Below are 19488 nucleotides of genomic sequence, written 5' to 3' on the forward strand. Positions count from 1 at the left end.
TCAATCATGTAAGAGACTTGTTGATGAACTTCAGTCCATCAGTCCAGAAGAGCTGCTTCTCTGAAAAAAAGTGATGGCGAATCAATAAAAATTTTTTTCAGAAATACATATATATCCACAAAGCTTTACAAGAACAGCATAGTTTTGCTAACATAAATGCCTTGAAATCTTTTAGATTATTCTGATTTTTCTATTTGTTATAAAATTTATGAACAGGGTGTGCCATTGATTTTTGTCTTTTTTCACAATTGTTTATAGTAATAATAATTACCATATGTTGTAAATATTTATGTATCAGTTCTTTAAATAATTATTTTTTAAAGATTTTATTTATTTTTTTCTTAGAGAGAGGGGAAGGGAGGGAGAAAGAGAGGGATAGAAACATCAGTGTGTGAAAGAAACATCAATTGGTTGCCTCTCACATGCCCCCAACTAGGGACCCGACTCACAACGTAGGCATACTGGGAGTCGAACCAGTGACATTTCGGTTTGCAGGCAGTCGCAACCCACTGAGCCACACCAGCCAGGGTACATATATTATTTCTAATGCTTACATGTTTCAGTATTTGATTCTTACAGAAAAAAACAATTCTAGATTCACTTAAATATTTTAAACAATATCATATAGCAAGTAAGTAGAAAAATTAGGGTTCAAATCAGTGGTGTCTGACTCCAATGCAGTATTTTTCCCATTGTGTTATTAACTCTGCTACTCCACTTCCACCTCGATACACACACATGCACCCATGCATTTTCTTTCTGACTGCTGGTAGCCTTATTCCTAGCACTCAGGCTTTTCAGAGCTGAATGTGAAAAGTAGGTATGACAAAAATCCCTCAATTTGTCTCAGTATATGAAATCTTAGAGTGCATGGTACGTATACTCAGAGTTATAGAAACAGCTTTGGCTATGCCATCCCCTTACCTTCCTTAAGGTAAATATGTAAATTAAACCCTAAGGTAAATATGTAAATTAAACCCTAATTTTAGAACCAGTTTACTAATTAAAATAAATAATATCTACTTTATGTGATAAATGAAAGCATATTTATTTGTGTTCATATTAACTTTTGTAGGTTCTGTGTAGGCCTCTAGCTTCTGTATCAAAATCTTGCTGTAGAGATAGGAAAATAAATTAGCAGAAGTTATTATATAATTAGCACAGAATATTATATAGTTGAATAAAATGGGTATATAGACCAGAGTTGCTCAGTATAAGTGTAATGCAAATCACTAGTGTGATTTTAAGTTTTCCAATAGCCAAACTTTAAAAATTAAAAAGAAACATATAATTAACTTACTAATACATTTTTAACCTTCTATATCTAAAATATTATTTCAACAGATAATAAAAATATTGATGTGAATTTACATTTTTTACCAAATATTTGAAATCAATATGTATTTACACTTAACACCTCGATTTGAACTAGCCATTTAAAGTGCCAATAGCCATATATGGCTAGTAGCTACTGTATTGGACATTGCTGGGTAAATTAGCATTAGAGATGTTCAAAGAAAGTTTAGATCAAACAAAAGTAGAAGTGTATAGAATATGTACAACATTCTGAGTCTTGAAAGATTAATGGAATTTATGTAAACAGAAGGAAAGAATATCTAACAATAAGAAGGAATGTTAGACTTTGAAACATAACTTACTGAAAATGGTCATAATAGTTCCAGCTGTTGAGCAGATTTCCAGTTTATAATGTACTTCTTGTTACTGATAAGGAAGATCAATATACAACTGAAGAAGTGTGTAATAGTCAATTTGTTACTCTTACTGTATTGTCTAAGAGCATTGGACAAAACATTAGCAAAGGATATTCAGTTGAATAGTAATCCCTCAAGATATTAGGTGGAAATAGAATTTTTTGTTTTAAATAGTGTTCAAACTAAATAACCATGCTTGGTGATTTATAGTGGATCCCAGAATAATACATTTTTTGAATGTCTTGTAAATAAACGATTTTAATTTTGTTTAATCCAGTCTTCCCAAACTTGCTGGACTAAGGAGTCTCATTCCCCAGCACCACTGTGACATCATGGGTTTGGTGTCCTGTGGAACATACGCTTGGGAGCATCGCTCTAATGTGTTTTCTATTTTCACAGGTCTGCATGAGATGCGTACGGAGAGTGTTTTTCACTGCCAGAATTTAGGAATACTTTAATTATGTCTTTCTAATTACTTAGTCAATTTATCACATCTAGTTAGATGATGACATTTATTCATTTATTCACTGGAATCGCTATCTAATCTTTGGAGATGTATTTTTTGTAAACCACAGTTGCCTATGTGATTTCTAATGACTCATGTAAATTGATAAATGACAGGCACGATACTTTGTTTGTACCTCATTAAGTATTCTGCAGTTAAAAGGCCCAGGCATATTTGCAGTGTGTTTGATTATCCACTGATTTTTAATGGATTTCCCCCAAAATTAGAGGGCATTCTAGATGTTTCATCATTAGTTTTTTTAAAAAATGGAGGGATTGAACAAAAAGGAGAAAGCACTCATGGGCACGGACAACAGTGGGATGTCTGCAGTGGGGAAGGGGTGGTTTAAGGGGATTAAATGCTATTGGAAAGAACACAATAAAAATAATAAACTGAAAAAATAAGTTTAATTACTTGACATTGTCAAATTACTAGTTTGTTTCCACAAACAACTATGATTTCCATAGATTTTCTTTAGTAGATACAGAAGATAAAATAATTTGTCATGTGACTGTGCTTTAAATATTTATTTAATTGTATATTTCAAAGTAGTTGATTTTCCTTTCTTATGTATTGGTTTTGTTAGGCTCTGTATTGAAAATAAATGAAAATATCAGTTTCAGGTCTTCTTGTTTTTGTCCTTCCAGAAGATGCCCAGAGGCCTACCTGTGCATGAGACATGGGCCCATTACAGTGACCATTTGGAGAGAGTCTTCTATTCCTGATCGCCTCCCTTCCCTGTAAAGAAGCTACAGAGGATGATCTGCTGAAACAGATAGCTGTTTGATTATGAAAAGGAATGAGCACTAAGTGTTCTGGTCATGGAAACTTAAGTGAGGGGCTGTCTGAGTCATACCTAGCATGAAGGAGTGCGTTTACCTTTGGAGCATCCTTCTTTGCAGTACTGGCATAGATGGGGATCTGGGTAAATGAAGCCAGGGTCTAGCAATGAACAGCAGAATGGGGCAGATGGTGGAGGGGCAGACTCCAGCAACATTTCACTCTAAGGATAAGACAGAGAGACAGCAGCCTGACCACAGCTGGATCACTTACGTGGAACAGAAGTGTAGCCATGCTTTTCTTTGAACTGCATATGTCCTGATTACCTGAGGGGTTGGTGATGCAAAAAAACAAAAAAACAAAAAAACCCCCAGCCTTTAGTGGAGACCCTTGCTCAAAGTACGCACAATACTGGCTTCCTCTGGATCTAATCAGTGGAAGCTAAGACGGTTCTAAATTTATTTAAGAATAATGGTATTAAACTTTGAATTTCAGTTTTCCCTTTATTCTGGTCCAGATTGAGTTCTTAGAAATTCCCCCTAAACAAAATTTCTCTGAATAATTAAGTTCATTGTGTGTGTTTGTCTAATTATTTTTTTCACAAGGTTTAGTATAGTCTTGTTTTAACCACATTAAGAATTAATACTTAGTATTTGTTGTTAAAGGCCTACCATATTTTATGTCCCCCCTGTAAATATTGAGTAAAACCAGTAGACCCATCTCATTCCGTGTGTGTGTAGCAGTACTATACATAATTGCAATTTCTCCTAATCAGTTTGTCTGGTATTAAAATTACTGAAGCCTTTCTTTGTCCGTATCTTGCAGTTTTTCTATGCCCTAATCTTAATACAGTAAAAAATTAGACTTCCTGTGTACTGCTAACCAGGGGAATCTCTTCTTTGCTCTTCCAGGCTCTCTTTGAATTCTGTTTTCAGTAGCCCCAGAAACAGTTATGTAGGGGAAAGGTCTTTTGATAAAAAGAAGGAAATTGAGCAACCATTTAACCTTCCCTTCTTTGAACTGCACCTGCAAGCAAATGGTCTAAGCTTCAGTCTTTTCTGTTTACGTCATTTTAAAAGAACTCATAAACACAGAACAGTATGGTGATTACCAGGAGGAAAGGGGGGGGGAGGAGGAAGAAGAGGGTCAAGGGGTGATAAAGGGTGACTGACAGAAGGAGCCTTGACTTTGGGTGGTGAGCACACAATACAATATACAGATGATGTATCATAAGATTGTATACCTGAGACCCATAACCAGTGTCACCCCAATATTTCAATAAAAATTAAAAGAATTAAAAAATCAGTTATTGTTTCAGAGAATATACCTTTGAAGACTCCATAAAATAATAGCAGAATTAATGCTGTAAAATGGACTGTTCATAGTATGTTGTTTCTTAAACTTGAGTTGTCAGGTTGAAACAGTTGTCTTGATCTGCGTTGCTGGTCAGTGCTTTGGGCTCGCAGTGCCAGGTATTCCACCGTCGCTGCTGCTAAAACTAAGTGACCTGTCAGCACTCTCAAGGTCGTTTGATTTTGTTGGGCAGCGCTTTTGGTGAATGTAGAATATTTAAAGTTATTATTTAAAACATTCCATTATTTATATTAAGCTTCAGTTAATAGTCAAAAGGTAAAGGATATAGAATTAATAAAGTTATTTTTGTGGCGCTCAGATGCCTACTATAAGTTAAATTTAGCAGAGAAGTGATATTCAAATCCCGTTGACACTGTGAACATAAACATGTGGTTTTATATAAACAATATTTAAACAAACCTTTCAGAATCTTTCATGATCTTCATAAATAATGAGAATTTATACATGTATTTATTAACAATGGCTTAGTTTTCCAAGTTTTTATAGATTAAGTGGCTAAATAAACATAATTATTTAAATACTATGTTCTAGAACAGAAATATTTTACTTTAATTTTTAATTCTGCTATAGATTACTGTTAAAATAATTCTGTTTTTCACAAGTATGCTTTTATATGTGATTTAATTACCATTATGATAATTATCTTATGGGAGAGATGTATTTTTTAAATTTAAATTGTCCTGTTCTCACCTATTCAACATTTTATATTTTCCTTAATGGCCCACTTTCATATTTTGCAAAACAATATGAAAATGGCTAGGAATTTAGTAGTTTTTCATATATCATTGGGGTCAAAGTAAACTTCTTGAGGAATCCTTTTAAATCATTCCTAGAAAGAATAGAGCATCTCAAATCTCCTTGTCCTACAACATAAGCATTTCTTCAATTCTGTCTTCTGTTCTCCAATCTAGAAATTTGTGAGTTTCTCAAATTCCTCATGTATTTTTAACCATCTGTAAGAGTCATGTTTCTGCTGCTGATGCCTTTTGAGTTCAGTCAGGCCGTGGCTAGTTCAGCACCATCCAGCATCATTGCTCGCTCTACAATTCCAGGGAAGGAAAATGGTTACCAAACTGGTGCACTCACATTTAAAGTGAGATTCTTGGATGTTGCTCAAAGAGCTCCTGTGCTGACTATGAGATCTCCATAGGAATCTCTTGTGTTCCATTGTGTATAAAAAAATCCCTAAGGCCAGCCCAGATGCAAGAAGTGATGCTGCTTCTAAATGAGAAAAGTGGCAAAATCACACTGAAGAGAGATGGTGAGACAGGAGTGTTCTTATAGCCATCTTCGGAAACGTAATCAGCCACAGTAGATTACCCTGAGAATCTTCATGATAAAGGCAATTGAGAGTTACTGAATAACATTAGATAGGGATAATAATATAATCAGAAATACAGTTTACAAAGTTTACTGATAAATTCTTGAGAGAAATAAGATAATCAATGAAATTCACTGTATTTTTGTTTTTGCTTTTCTTAAAAAATGCAAGAGTGTTTTGAGCATGTCTATAGACAGAATGGAAAGAAGTAGAAATGAAAAAAAGTGTCAAGTAATCTTAAAGGTAGCAGGAAATACAAAATACTTCTTTAATGTGACAGACTCCTTCCAATAATTTACCTTGGTGGAATGCTACCCATTTAAATGTAAGAATCAAGCAGATTCCATCCCATTTCTTTTTTAAAAATAGATTTTATTGATTATACTATTACACTTGTCCCAATTTTACCTCCTTTGCCCCCCTCTGCTCGGTATTCCCCTTCCCTCCAGCAATCTCCCCCCTCCAGCAATCCCTCCCTTAGTTCATGTCCATGGGTCATAAATATAAGTTCTTTGGCTTCTCCATTTCCTATACTATTCTTAACATCCCCGTCTATTTTGTACCTACCAATTACCCTTCTTAATCCATGCATCTTTTCTCCTATTCTCCCCCTTTCCCCTCCCAGCTGATAACCCTCTAAATGATCTCTATACCTATGATTCTGTTCCTGTTTCAGTTGTTTGCTTAGTTTGTTTTTTTACATGCAGTTGTTGATAGCTGTGAATTTGTTGTCATTTTAATGTTCATAGTTTTGACCTTCTCTTCTTAAATACATCCCTTTAGCATTTCATGTAATAATGGCCTGGTGATGATGAACTCCTTTAGCTTTACCTTGTCCGGGAAGCACTTTCTCTGCCTTCAATTCTAAATGATAGCTTTGCCAGGTAGAGTAATCTAGGTTGTAGGTCCTTGCTTTTTATCACTTTGAATGCTTCTTGCCTGCAAAGATTCTTTTGGGAAATCAGCTGATAGTATTATGGGAGTGCCTTTGTAGGTGACTCTCTGCTTTTCTCTTTTTGCTTTTAAGATTTTCTCTTTATCTTTAACCTTTGGCATTTTAATTATGATGTGTCTTGGTGTTGCCCTCTTTGGGTCCAACTTGTTTGGGACTCTCTGTGCTCCCTGGACTTGTATGTCTATTTCCTTCGCCAAATTAGGGAAATTTTCTTTCATTATTTTTTCAAATAAGTTTTCAGTTTCTTGCTCTTCCTCAACTCCTTCTGGAATCCCTATGATTCAGATGTTGGTGTGTTTGGAGTTGTCTCAAAGGGTCCTTATACTATCCTCGTTATTTTGAATCCTGTTTTCTTCTCGCTGCTCTGGTTGAATGCTTATTTCTTCTTTATTTTCCAAATTGTTGATTTGAATCCTGGCTTCCACCCCCCCACACACTGATAGTTCTCTGTAGATTTTTCTTTATTTCACTTCATGAAACCTTCATTTCTTCCTTTATGTTGTTGTACTCAATGAGTCCTTTGAGCATCCTGATTACCAGTGTTTCAAACTCTGCATCTGATAGGTTGTTTATCTTCATTTCATTTAGTTATTTTTCTGGGGTTTTGTTCTGTTCTTTCATTTGGGCCATGTTTCTTTGTCTCCTCACAGACAGCCTCCCTGTGTTTGTTTCTGTATATTAGGTAGAGCTGCTTTGACTCCCTGTGTTAGCAGCATGGCATGTTGTAGAAAAGGCACCTGTCTGGATGAATGTGGCTTCTTTAAATACTTGGTTGTTGGACTTCCATATAGTTCAATTTTCTGATGGTTCTGGGTGTTACTTATTTTGAGATGTAGTTGTAATTTTTTCTGTGTTGTGCAAGGAGGGCAAAGCATGTCTACCTATACCTCCATCTTGACCAGAAATTTGAAATGTGTTTTAATGTCAATGTAAGAAGTATACAAACATGTTTCTTGCAGGCAGGGTGTGGGGGATGGGCATGAGGGAGTTCGCCTCAGCCCTAATTGCTGCAATGTCATCAGCCCATTTCTCTTTGAGTGCAACTCTCATTAAATGCCTGCTTTCATTAAGTAGGAACATTTTAAGTTGTGTCGTCAAATTGGGTACCTTCTTCTGGAGACTGATTTGTTTATAAAACTCTAATCAAAGTATCTTATATATAGTGCAGAGATTTTTAAATTACCATAAGATATCATCATTTTGAATTCCCAAGTATCTACTGCAAAGAGCCCAAATTTTGAAGATCACTGAAAGAGAAGCTGTATTTCTTTTGGTTATCAGATATGTCAGTATATAATTAGTTGTATTTATTGATGGAAACTGATACATTTGAGTGTCTAATACTTACAGTATTTTCATTTGGCAATATTTGTATTACTACTGAATATAAACATGTTGACAATTCCCTGTTAAGGCATAGTACGTTTCTGTTTTGTTTACATCAAGTTTGCTTTTTTAAGTGTCGTGTCATTCAGAAAGGGTAAAGACCTCATGTAGCAAGTGCATTTGGAGGATTGACTTTATAAAGTTTTATAGGAACACAAAAACAAAGTGAAAAATAATTTCAACCCTGAATAAACCATCTTAAATACTTACTCATATTAAGCGATTGTTTACAAAATATTCATATCTGATTTAATAATATTGGACAGTTTTGAATTCCTAACTCCACAGGACAGGGAATATCTAGTATGTCTGACAGTAACAAGTGCTAAAGAGAAAACTAAAGTGGGATAATGGGAAGTGGGCATGCAATAGCAGTTGTATTTTCACATAAGATGTTCCGGGAAGGCCTTTTTGAAAGGGTAACCGTTAAGCAGAGACATTTGAGGGCAGATTTGTGGAGAGAATGTTTCAGTCGAAGAGAATATCAAGTGCAGGTTCCTCTTGGCAGGAGGGGACTGGCCTGTTTGAGTTGGACAAAGAGGAGAATGTCTGCAGCAGAGCAGAGGCCCAACAGGTGTATGGGGGAAATGAGATTATGAATGAGTGGCTTTGTAAAGAACCTGGCTTTTATTCTGTGTGATACAGGAAAGGTTATGAGTGATTTTAAAGATGAGTGAGAAGATCGTATTTAACAGGTGCAGTCTGGCTTCAGTGTTGGAACTACCCCTGCAGCAGGCTGACCAGGAGAATGAGATGGTGGCTTTTATGGGGGCCATAGCAGTGGCAGTGGAATCATATTGAATTGCTAAAGACTTGATGCGAGGTGTGAGAGACAGGGACTTGGGGATGACTGGTTTGGAGGCTGGGTTGCAGAGATGGAATTGCCATTTACTGATATGGAGAGGTTTGTGAGTTGAGCAGGTATTTGAGGAAAACCAGGTGTTTAATTTGGGCCATGTTCAGGTTGAGATGTCTATTGGACAGTGAGGTGGAAATGTTGAGTGGGCTGTAGGATATATGAATCTGGATTTCAGGTCTGGGCTGGAAATACAGATTTGGCAGTGCGCGTATGCAGCTGGCATTTGGAATGTGAATTCAGGTGAGATTTCCCGGGGAAGTGGTACACATGAACCTAATACAAAATGATATTGAATGTAAACTGTAATTGAAAAATAAAAAAAAGAAAGAGGAGACATCCAAGAACTAAGGAGTGTGCCCATGAGGAGACTGTGGCAGTGATGAGGAAGAACTAGCGAGTGCACTGGGAATGAGAAACCAAGGGGGGAGCCAGGGAACTACGAGTATGTTGTACCAGAAGTTAAGCAAAAAAAGGGGTGAGTCAGGGCGGGGTTAGTCAACTCTGACAAATGCTGCTAATGGGTCTTACAAGATGAGGGAAGAATTCAACAGTAGTCTTAGCAGTATGAAGATCATTTTTTTTGACAAAAGTGAGTGATAGACAAGTCTGAGAGTGAGGATGTAGGAGAAGGCATTGAAGGTTTTAGGGGAGAGGAAAAGCTATGAACAGACAGTCTAGGTGAGTTGGAGAGGGATGGACAAACAAGATTGCTGTAGAGCACCCAGGGATACACTGAGGGTTAAATCCTGTGAGTCTAAAATCAGCAGAGTGATCAATAAATATTTGTTGACAAAAATAAATGAATTGTGTACTTTCCCATTCTTTTAATAGCATCTAGCGTTGTGGTTGGTAGGTCATTACAAAGCAATGGAAAGCAGGTGTATTTTCTAAAAAAGAGCATTACATTGGAAGATCTGGCCAGGTCTGTGGAATTGATAAGTAGCAAAGGCACCATCAGAGTTCTTACTAATTCAGTCTTGGGTAAAGTAATAAAGCCTGGTATGTGAACTATCATATAGACAGGAGATAATTGACTCCAGAGAGAGTCTTTAGAACATTTTCCTAACTTTATAAGTGAAGAAACTGAGAGGTCCAGAGAGGTTAGAGGCATTCTTTACCTTCTGTGAGTCTTCTTACAGAGAATTCTGAAGATTGTAGTAGGTATGATCTCCTAGGAATGTTACATTTTATGTTACATTCTATTTTTATGCCTTCTGATAGAGCATGCTTATTTGGTTTTTTAATTTATGTTTGATTGCACAGTTATTTAAATTCTTTTTAGCAGATTTATTATTAAGGGGAGAGAGATGTGTAGGAATTCCAGTTTAAAAACCTCATTAATTTTAAAGAAACGTGTTTTGAATTAATGTTTTGAGTGCTATATTTTTCTTTTTATACTATTTCTTCTGGATGAATAGAATTATATCAAAGAAATATATTGTTTAAAAATATCAGATATGAGTTATATAAAATTTCATGTGCACTGTTCCTGAGAAATAGGTTGAAATGTGATACTCAGCTAGGCATTGTCATTAACAATATAAGATTACATTGTAGCCCTACTTTACAAAGCCAGCTATAAAAATGTTTTCTATTTAAAGCATTTTCAAAGTGTCTTTCACTTGGATGAGCATTTATTAAAGTACTCTCATCAATGTACAGTATATAGTTCTTAAGCATACTGACTGGGAAAAGGATGTTCTTGACCTACTTGCTTACAAGAAATATCAATAGTTACCCTCTACTTGAAGCATAACAGCAACTCTGATGATGAGTGAGGAAGCTATCACTGTACAGGTATTAATATGAGTGGACTTTCTGGAAGTTCAGGAAAAACAATTGATCTCATTTTAAAAATATGCAGCAATACTTGTGCATGCCCACTTTTTAAAATCAATGTTTTGTCTACTTAGATAGTAAATACACATTTTAGAAGTAGGTTTGTACAGTAAAATGCATAAGATTTTCCTAACTACTAAATTTAGAGGTATGATAGAAAATGTGCTTCTCACAAGAATTCCATCTATCATCAGTGACTTTTTGTGCACTGAATTTTGGAAGCACTTCTCTAGAAGCCAGAAATGTTGCTATAAATTCATTCTTCTGAGAACTAAGGCATAATATAGGGAAGGAGTACAAGGATTTCTATGTACAGTTGGAGTTCATACTCTCTTATTATCAAGTTTTTAGTGCTTTTGAAGTAGCCCAAGAGATTCCAAGGACAGGAGGTGTTTTGAGATCATACAACCTCAAAATTGTAATAATCAGAGCACCTTATTTTAAGGCACATTAGAGTTTTACATTTGTAAATGAGATTTCTGCTGCTAAATTTAAAAAAAAGTTTTAAAAATAAAAGAACTAAAATATTAAACTTACTGTGAGGAGATCTGGCTTTAATTACCTTTTTATGTGCAATTAGCTACATAATAAGGGCAAGTGATAACCTCACAGCATCGCGATTCCTCAGGAGTAGTTTACTTTGCATGAGCTAAAAGTGGGGTTGGAACTGCAGACAGAGGCATATAGTCTGCAAATAAAAGTAAGGGTACAAAGAAAACCTGACACTTTTGAATAAACGAAAATTGAGTAGTATGCCTGGAGCGTAAAGTGTCTGTAAATGTGTTTGTTTGGTATTAGAGAGAGAGAAAGGGGTTATACTGGCAAGATATGGGGTTGGCTTATATGCTCTCTGAAAGAATTTGGAATTTATGTGGAGGCTAAGAGAAGTTGTTGAAAGGCTTAGGATAGGGATTGAAGTTGGCACTTTTGATGACTAATACTGGCAAAGAAGGGGAGTCAACAAGACCACAGACAGATACGAGCTAGAGTCTGCTTGAATACTATAGGCAAATATGGTGGTCATATGAATTAGACATGGAGAAATAGGGATGGGGAGAAGTGAACTATTTAGGAGGAAAAATCTATAGAATACAGTCACTGATTGTTGGGGGTTGGTGAGAAGAAGAGAAATGTTATGGCTAATTCCTATGTTTTGGGCCTTAAAAACCTGATTTGAAATACAGTAGAAGTTAGTCTGTAAGGAAGTGATCAATTCTGTTATTTATTTCTTTTTCTTTTCTTTTTTTTTTTAGATTGAATATCCAATTGTAGGTGCTTGGTAAACAGACATCTGGTATTCATTCCTTAAATATTAACTATCTTGAGATAATTATATTTTCTATAATGTTTATTTTCATTATTCAAATTATTTAATATATAAATGCCTTCATATCTACATTCTCAGTCTAGATCATTCACCAGAACCCAAATTCCGAATATAACTGTGAGCTTATGCTTACTTTCAATAAAAATTGTGCCTTGATATTCATGGGAAATAGAAGTGGGGATTTTTTTTAATTCCGCTGCATTCATATGGCAAATGGGACTTTATTCAGTTTCAGATTGTGGGAAACATAATTATTTTGGGGCAAGGTTGGTGATGGAACTTGTGTTAGTGACACTTTTGTATCTGAAGACAGCACCTTAGAAATACTCCATGTTCAAATAATTATTGCATTAAACACTGGACATCTGAATCTTCAAATTGGTTCTGTACATTAGAAATGAGGAAATGGATATATGAGAAATGGGCATGATGATGATGAATAAATAAGGAAAATAGTTTTACTTTAGCACTTATGAAAAAAGTGTAAAACTTCTCTAGTATTTGTTTTCCCATGATCTTTGCCCCTTTTTTCGACTTTGTCATCTATGTCATTTTTCCCCAGCACATGAATATTTGCTTAGATTTTTCTTTTCTTTATTTACTTTTGATTTAGGCAGAAAATACAGATGACTATAAGGATATTTAAGGTGCTGTGTGTGCTTTTTTGTGACTGGAGCTATCATTCTTAGAAAGATTTTAATAAAATTTTTTTTGACAACATAGCAAAACAGAAATCAGGTTTGATAGACTTCAACATATCTGAAGTGTATATCCTGTCTGAAAAAGAATGCAAGCATCCAACACAGCTGACACCCCTTCTGTGCTTTGTATCCATCTCTGCAAGCCAGTCTTGTGTGTTTGCGACAGCATCGACATTGATGAATCACTTTAATTTATCAGGCAACAGACTGTTTGCCAAGGCTATCTGTAAGAACCAGCTAGAGCTGGTCTTAATTGTTATAGATATGTGTATTGTTTCAAAGAACTGTAACTGATCAGAAACAATTTAGATTTATCCTTGTACCATAAATATATAGAAACACATTTTTTAGTATCCTCTTTATATTTCTTTTATGACTTTATCTTATTATGGAAGAATAAATACTTCTATAAATATATGCTAATTTAGTTATTTGGTAATATGGATTGTAATATAATTTGGCTTTTTTAAATGTTGAGGATAATTTTTAAATTAAATTTTTATAATCAGGGATTGGTTTTATAAAAATATTTTATGCCACTTTATATGGTTTAAGGTAAAAATCATTATTTCAAAAGTAGTAAATTGTGCTATCACTTTTTAATTTAAGTAGTTTAGACTTCAGGTAAGGAACAGAGAATAGAATACATGAAGTCTCAAAGTATTGGGTTGGCCAAAAATATGTTAATGGTTTTTTTTCCCCCCCATACAATGGCTCTAGTAGTGCTTAGTTGTGTTTAACTTCATTCAGAATAATTTTGTTAGATTGTAACAGCTGTCACATCAGTGTGCATTAAAAAAAAACAACTTACTAAAATTTTTTGTGCAGCCATTTATAATATTGAAGATGGAACAAAATCTACAACATTTTGGCATATTATACTTTATTATTTTAAGAAAGGTAAAAAAGCAACTGAAATATTAAAACAATATTTGTGCAGTGTATGGAGAAGATGCTGTGAGTGTTAGAATGTGTCAAAAGTGGTTCGTGAAGTTTCTTGGTACTCTTGACATTTTGGCCAAATAATTCTTTGCTGTGGGGCTGTCTCATGCATTGGAAGATATTTAGCAGCACCCCTGGCCTCTACCTACTGGAAGCCAATAGTGGGAGATAGCTGGCATACTCAAAATAGCCAAATCAATAAATTTATTGGTGAAAATGAAAAATGTACCTTTTGTTTTATGGAAAAAAATACAGAATTTTTGGCCAAACCAATATTATAGGATTTTAGTGAAGATATGCCTAATAATGATATAAGAAAAGATAATCTTGGGAGAGAGAAATTACACATAATATGCAGAAGTCATATTTTCTTGATGCTTAGCTTATATGCAAGTTATATCTTTTTGAAATGCATTAAGAGCTACCATTATATTTGGATTAGATAGCTTGTCCATGATTATAAGGTACTATTACAGAATTTTAAAAATTCATCATATTTATATAGCATCCATCATATGCCAAGAGCTGCACCAGACATTTTCACATGTCAGCAGTGCATTAGACAAAATGTTGTAACAGATAGTGGGGTCTGATGTCCTCCAGATGCCTACTATCGCCACATTTTGGTTCCTGAAATTCTACTGATTAAACCTCAAAATTTACAACTTTCTCACTATTAGTATATATATAAAATTACTGGTCTACCCAGACCGGTGAGCTAAAAGGATTGGCTGTGACCGCTGACCACCAACCATCACCCTCCATGGAGAATCAGCCATGTAGGGACAGGGTGTTGGTACTCTGATGTGGTCTGGAGCTGTTCACTGCGTGGACTGGCTCTGGGGTTTCCTGGGTGATGAAGGCCAAAGTGAACCCCTACCTGTGTCTGCCTGTGGCCACCGTGCATGAGCTATAAAGCAATCTGAAATGGCTGCTACTTGTGCTGGGCTTGGAGATTCCTAGCCCAAGCCAAGCTGTGAATCTAGGCTAGCTGCTGCTAGTGCAGAGCCTGGGGCTGTTGCTTGTTTCAGAGGACTTCAGAAGTTGTGCAGCATAAGACCAGCCTTTATATGGAAAAACAGGCTGGGTGGGCCTGTAAGTTGGGTGGGACAGAGTCTCTGGGACTCTCCAAGGCAGGTCAAATAGTGTTAGCCAGGTTGACAGAGCCTCAGATATGGCACAGCTATGGGCTCTGTGGCTCAGTCTGGATGGATGTTGTTTCTTTAATGTTGTCAGAATTCCATTCAATTCGATTTTTGATGGTGGTTAATGATGTTTGTTCTATATTTTAGTTATAATTTTGATGGTGGTTGTGCGAAGAGGTGAGCCATGTCTGCCTGTGCCACCATCTTGACTGGAAGTCCTTAAATTTTAAATTAAATTCTTGTTTCTGTCACTACAGCATTTTGAAAATATTAAATTGATAATCCTTATATATTGTATATTTATATCATGTTTACATGGTATCTTTTATTCTTGTATAATTTTATATTGGGATTCTTAGGAACACATGCTCTCTGTGTTTCCTTTTAGTTGAAATTTAATTGAGCTAATTCTAGATTTATATGCAGTTTCACACATAGAGTTACCATGGACCCTTCACCCAGTTGCCCCAGTATTAATGTCTTGCAAAATTGCAATACAATATTGCATGTAAGATATTTTCATTGATTCAATCTACCAATCTTCCACTTTTACCAGTTTTGCTTGTACTCATTTCTACGTGTTTCATGTATACATTCTATACAATTTTTTCATATGCAGAAGAAGTTGGTCAAGACACTGAGCAGTGTCATCCCCCCAAGCGTTCCTCCTGTTGCCCATACATAATCATACATACCTTTCACCTCACCCACCCCATCCCTAACCCCAGGCAATCACTAATTCTCCATTTCTAAAATGTTATTATTTCAAAATTGTCTTATTAATGGAATAATATAGTACATAACCTTTTTGGATTAACACAATATGCAGTTTTTCACAATATACTTTTTGTCATAAGACTTTAAAATTATGATAAAATACAAAGTTTATTTTACAATGTTTATTAGAAGTTCAGGGTAAGTAAATTTTTTGGAATGTATGGAAATCACTAACTCTTCATTCATTATTGGTATTAATGGCAGGAGCCGAGAGCCAATTAAGTGGTTAGAATATTCCACACTATAAACAAGAAGTATGTGGCTGTGGTTCACCAAAGTACTGACTACATTGATCTTTGATGTGGGAGATTCATGAGGACATTGATCACTGGGCTGTAACATGGACCAGGTATTATCAGGAGTGTGACGAGTGGACAGAGAAAGGTGGATTTAGAATCAAAGCATCTAGTAACTTATATTACCTTGAGCTTGTTTTATGACCTTATAGGACTCATGCTATAGGGAGTTTATTAAATATGAACAACATTAATCCAGTGATTATAGTGACATGATTGTGGATCTAGAAGAAACCGTATAACTAAAAAATTTGGTATTACATTAAATATTACATAGATGCTTGTTCAGTTGTAGGCCCCAAATTGTATATTTTTTGTGTAGTTTCTCAGTTTATTTATAAGAAAGAAATAAAATTAATATTCCTTGTCTATTATAAAAAAAGATAGGAAAAATGTGTTGATGAGGAAGTAGAAAAAGGCAACTCTTATGCACTGTTGGAGGGAAAGTAATTGGTACATTAACTATAGAAAACAGTATGGATGTTCCACAAAAAGTATAGAATTATGATATGATCCAGCAGCCGCACTTCTCAGTATATATCTGAAGGAAATGGAATCAGCAGTTCAACAAGGTATCTGCACCTCTATGATCACTGACACATTATTCACAATAGTCAAGGTATGGGAACAACCCTAAGTGCCCACCAGTGGAGTATGGATAAAAAAGATGCGATGGAATATTACTCAGCCATGAAAAAGAGAAAATCCTGCCATTTGTGATAATATGGATGACAGGCCTTGAGGGCATTATGTTAAGTTAAATAAGTCAGACAAAGACACATACTGTACAATCTCACTGACATGTGAAATCATAAAAAACCAGACTCAGAAACAGAATATGATGGTATTTGTCAGGCCTGCGGGTGGGGAACATGCAGAGATGTGGTTCAAAGAATGCCAGCTCCCGGTTATAAGATGAATAAGCTCTAGGAATCTAATGTACAGCGTGGTGATTTTAGCTAACAACTCTGTATTATATACTTGAATGTTGCTGAGAGTAAACTTAAATGTTTCATTAAAAATGTTAATTTTATCGAGGCTAGAGTTACACTTGGGTATCAGCTATTGCCTTAGTGTGCCAGAGTCCTCGAAGAACAACTGCTGACCTTATTCGCTGACTCTGGCCCCGCAATGGCATAGTCAGTCACCAGAGTAGTGACATGCATCAAAAAAATATTAATTTTGTGAGGTGATAGAGGTGTCACTAACCTTATTTTTATGATCATTTTATAATATCTTACATGCATTGAATCATCACCTTATATACTCTAAACTTACACAGTGTTATATGTCAGTTTTATCGTAATAAAGCTGGAAAAAAAGATGCCCCCCAAAATCCAAAATTAATATTCTTAACAATTACATATTGATAACTTGATGAAGTTAGATGATGTCTTGTTTGTCTTTGAGTCTTAGAAGCTTAGGTAAAACAAGTTCAGTAAATATGTGTTGAATAACTTTTATTAGATTGGAAAATTGCTCTAGGGAAATATATATAATTTCAGTACTTTTAAAAATCATTTATTTCACTTAGCATAATGCTCTCCAGTTCCATCCATGCTGTTGCAAAGGGTATAAGCTCCTTCTTTCAACAAAAGAAAAAAGCAAACAAAATATAACCAGAGACATTGAAATTAAGAACAATGTAACGGTAGCCAGAGGGGAGTGGGGAGGGGATAGTGGGGAGAGGGGTCTACAGGAGCTACTATAAAGGACACAAGGACAAAATCAGGGGGGAGGGTGGAGGTGGGGGAGGGAGGTGGGTTTGGTTGGGGTGAGGTGGAGGGATGGGGAGAAAATGCAGACAATTGTAACTGAATAACAATAAAAAATTTTTAAAAAATCATTTATTTATCTATTTATTTCTATACTTACTTATGAGATAGGTTAGAATTTCTGGGTAGTAGCATCATTCCCATCATACTGGCAAGGGGTTCTATATTCAGCTGTGTATGTAACCAAGCTAAGCAATTTTGTTCCGAGCTAGAGCTCTAGCACTCATCAGAAGACAGAGAAAAGGGAGACTCCTGAGGCTAATATATTATAAAGGGCTTTTCAGTGCTTGCATTTTTGTTGACTTCTTTTTCACTGTTCCTTTCCTATTTGTATATAGGGTGTCAGTATCAACTTACGAATATTTGAAATTATTTTAAAGATATTGTTATAAAACAATTGATTGTAATGGTTTGCTCAGGGTGCTGCATTGTTCAATAAAAACAAGCTTAAGTTGAAAACCCCTGGCTCCAATGAAAGTGGTCTTGTGGCTGGAAGTCATTTATATTGTTATTTATCATCTGTGTTTTGTCATTTGCTATTCTGTACTATAACATGTTTTATTTCAATTTCCTAAATATTTTAGGTAAATATTAAATATTCCTTAAATATTGTAATATATAATCATTTCCTATATGTTTTTAATGATTATGCATCACTAAAAATGATACAAATGGTTTTAATGATTAAAAATGATTGTAATATACAATACATTAATGATTAGTGAATGAAACAATATGGTTTATTTCATACTTCATTAAGATAATATTCTAAGGAGGAGGGGATTTTTGTCTTTTTCATAACCATGTGTAATGCTCGTCAAGTAATAGCCACTCAATACAGATTTTTAAAAATAAATGGGTGGTTCTGTTTGTAATTTGTATGTTTATAAGTGATACAGAGGGCTATTGGCCATTCCAGTATTCCAGAGGCTCCAGAGGTACAGCCACAAGCAACAGGGTCATAATTAGCCCAACTCTTGTTAGTTTACTTCCAGATGACTCTGAATTTTTCAAGAACACTAGGAGCTTCTGTTCTCTGACATATAAACCGAAGAAACCGTCAATGGTTCATTATGCAGGCCCTCAAAACTCCCACATATATAACTTTGTAATTACAAGACAAGCCCATGGTACTTCCCCAAATTTGGTTCAACTCATTCAGCCTCCATCCTTCTGACAATTAACCTTTCCTGGGTCGAGAGTGGCCCTTTGATACCTCTCCTTAAAGTTAAGAGGAGAAACAAAAAGGAAAAATCAAACTAAAAACCTCTACTCCTGAGTGGGATAGATTTCCATAGATTCATTAGCTCATTTGATTCTCATATCAACCTAAAGAGATAGATATTATATTCTCTCCTTAATAGTTGAGGAAATGAGGTTCATAGAGGGTATGAAACTAGGATAGTATCAAATACTTAGCAAGACAAAATATTGTCTTATTTAGGTAAGATCTAAAGCTCCACTGCTAGTTTTTTTTTTCTGATTAGGTTGCCACACTAAAGTAATTTGTTTTTCCTTTGCTCCTATCTTTGGTATAGAACCTAACCTGTTCTGTTTGGGCCACACCCACTCTTTGCTCTATTTCCTTTTGTCTCATTTCTGTCTCTTCTCAGTCCCTGAAGACTGATACTTCAAATGTACTACTGGCTTGATAACAGCTTTACCTCCGTGGTCAATTAAAGTTGGCCATAAATATTTTGCTGCTCCTGTCACCAAGAGGTGGAATCTGTTTCTCATCATCTTTAATCCGGGAGGTAGCTGTGGGACCTGCTTTGACGACTGCAATGTGGCTTA

General features: G+C 35.4%; 1 protein-coding gene and 1 non-coding gene across 7 annotated transcripts in view; both read left to right on the top strand.

Moving 5' to 3' along the window:
* The window catches only part of CCSER1 (coiled-coil serine rich protein 1), a 1227777-nt gene that overhangs the window by 59114 nt on the left and 1149175 nt on the right, over positions 1–19488 (top strand). The gene's annotated exons all lie outside the window — the stretch shown is intronic.
* LOC112317913 (small nucleolar RNA SNORA3/SNORA45 family) lies at positions 16952–17083 on the top strand. The gene has a single exon (XR_002976162.2). It is a non-coding gene; the product is annotated as a small nucleolar RNA SNORA3/SNORA45 family (small nucleolar RNA).

Source organism: Desmodus rotundus, chromosome 4 (genome assembly GCF_022682495.2).
Source record: "Desmodus rotundus isolate HL8 chromosome 4, HLdesRot8A.1, whole genome shotgun sequence".
NCBI classification, from domain to species: Eukaryota; Metazoa; Chordata; class Mammalia; order Chiroptera; family Phyllostomidae; genus Desmodus; species Desmodus rotundus.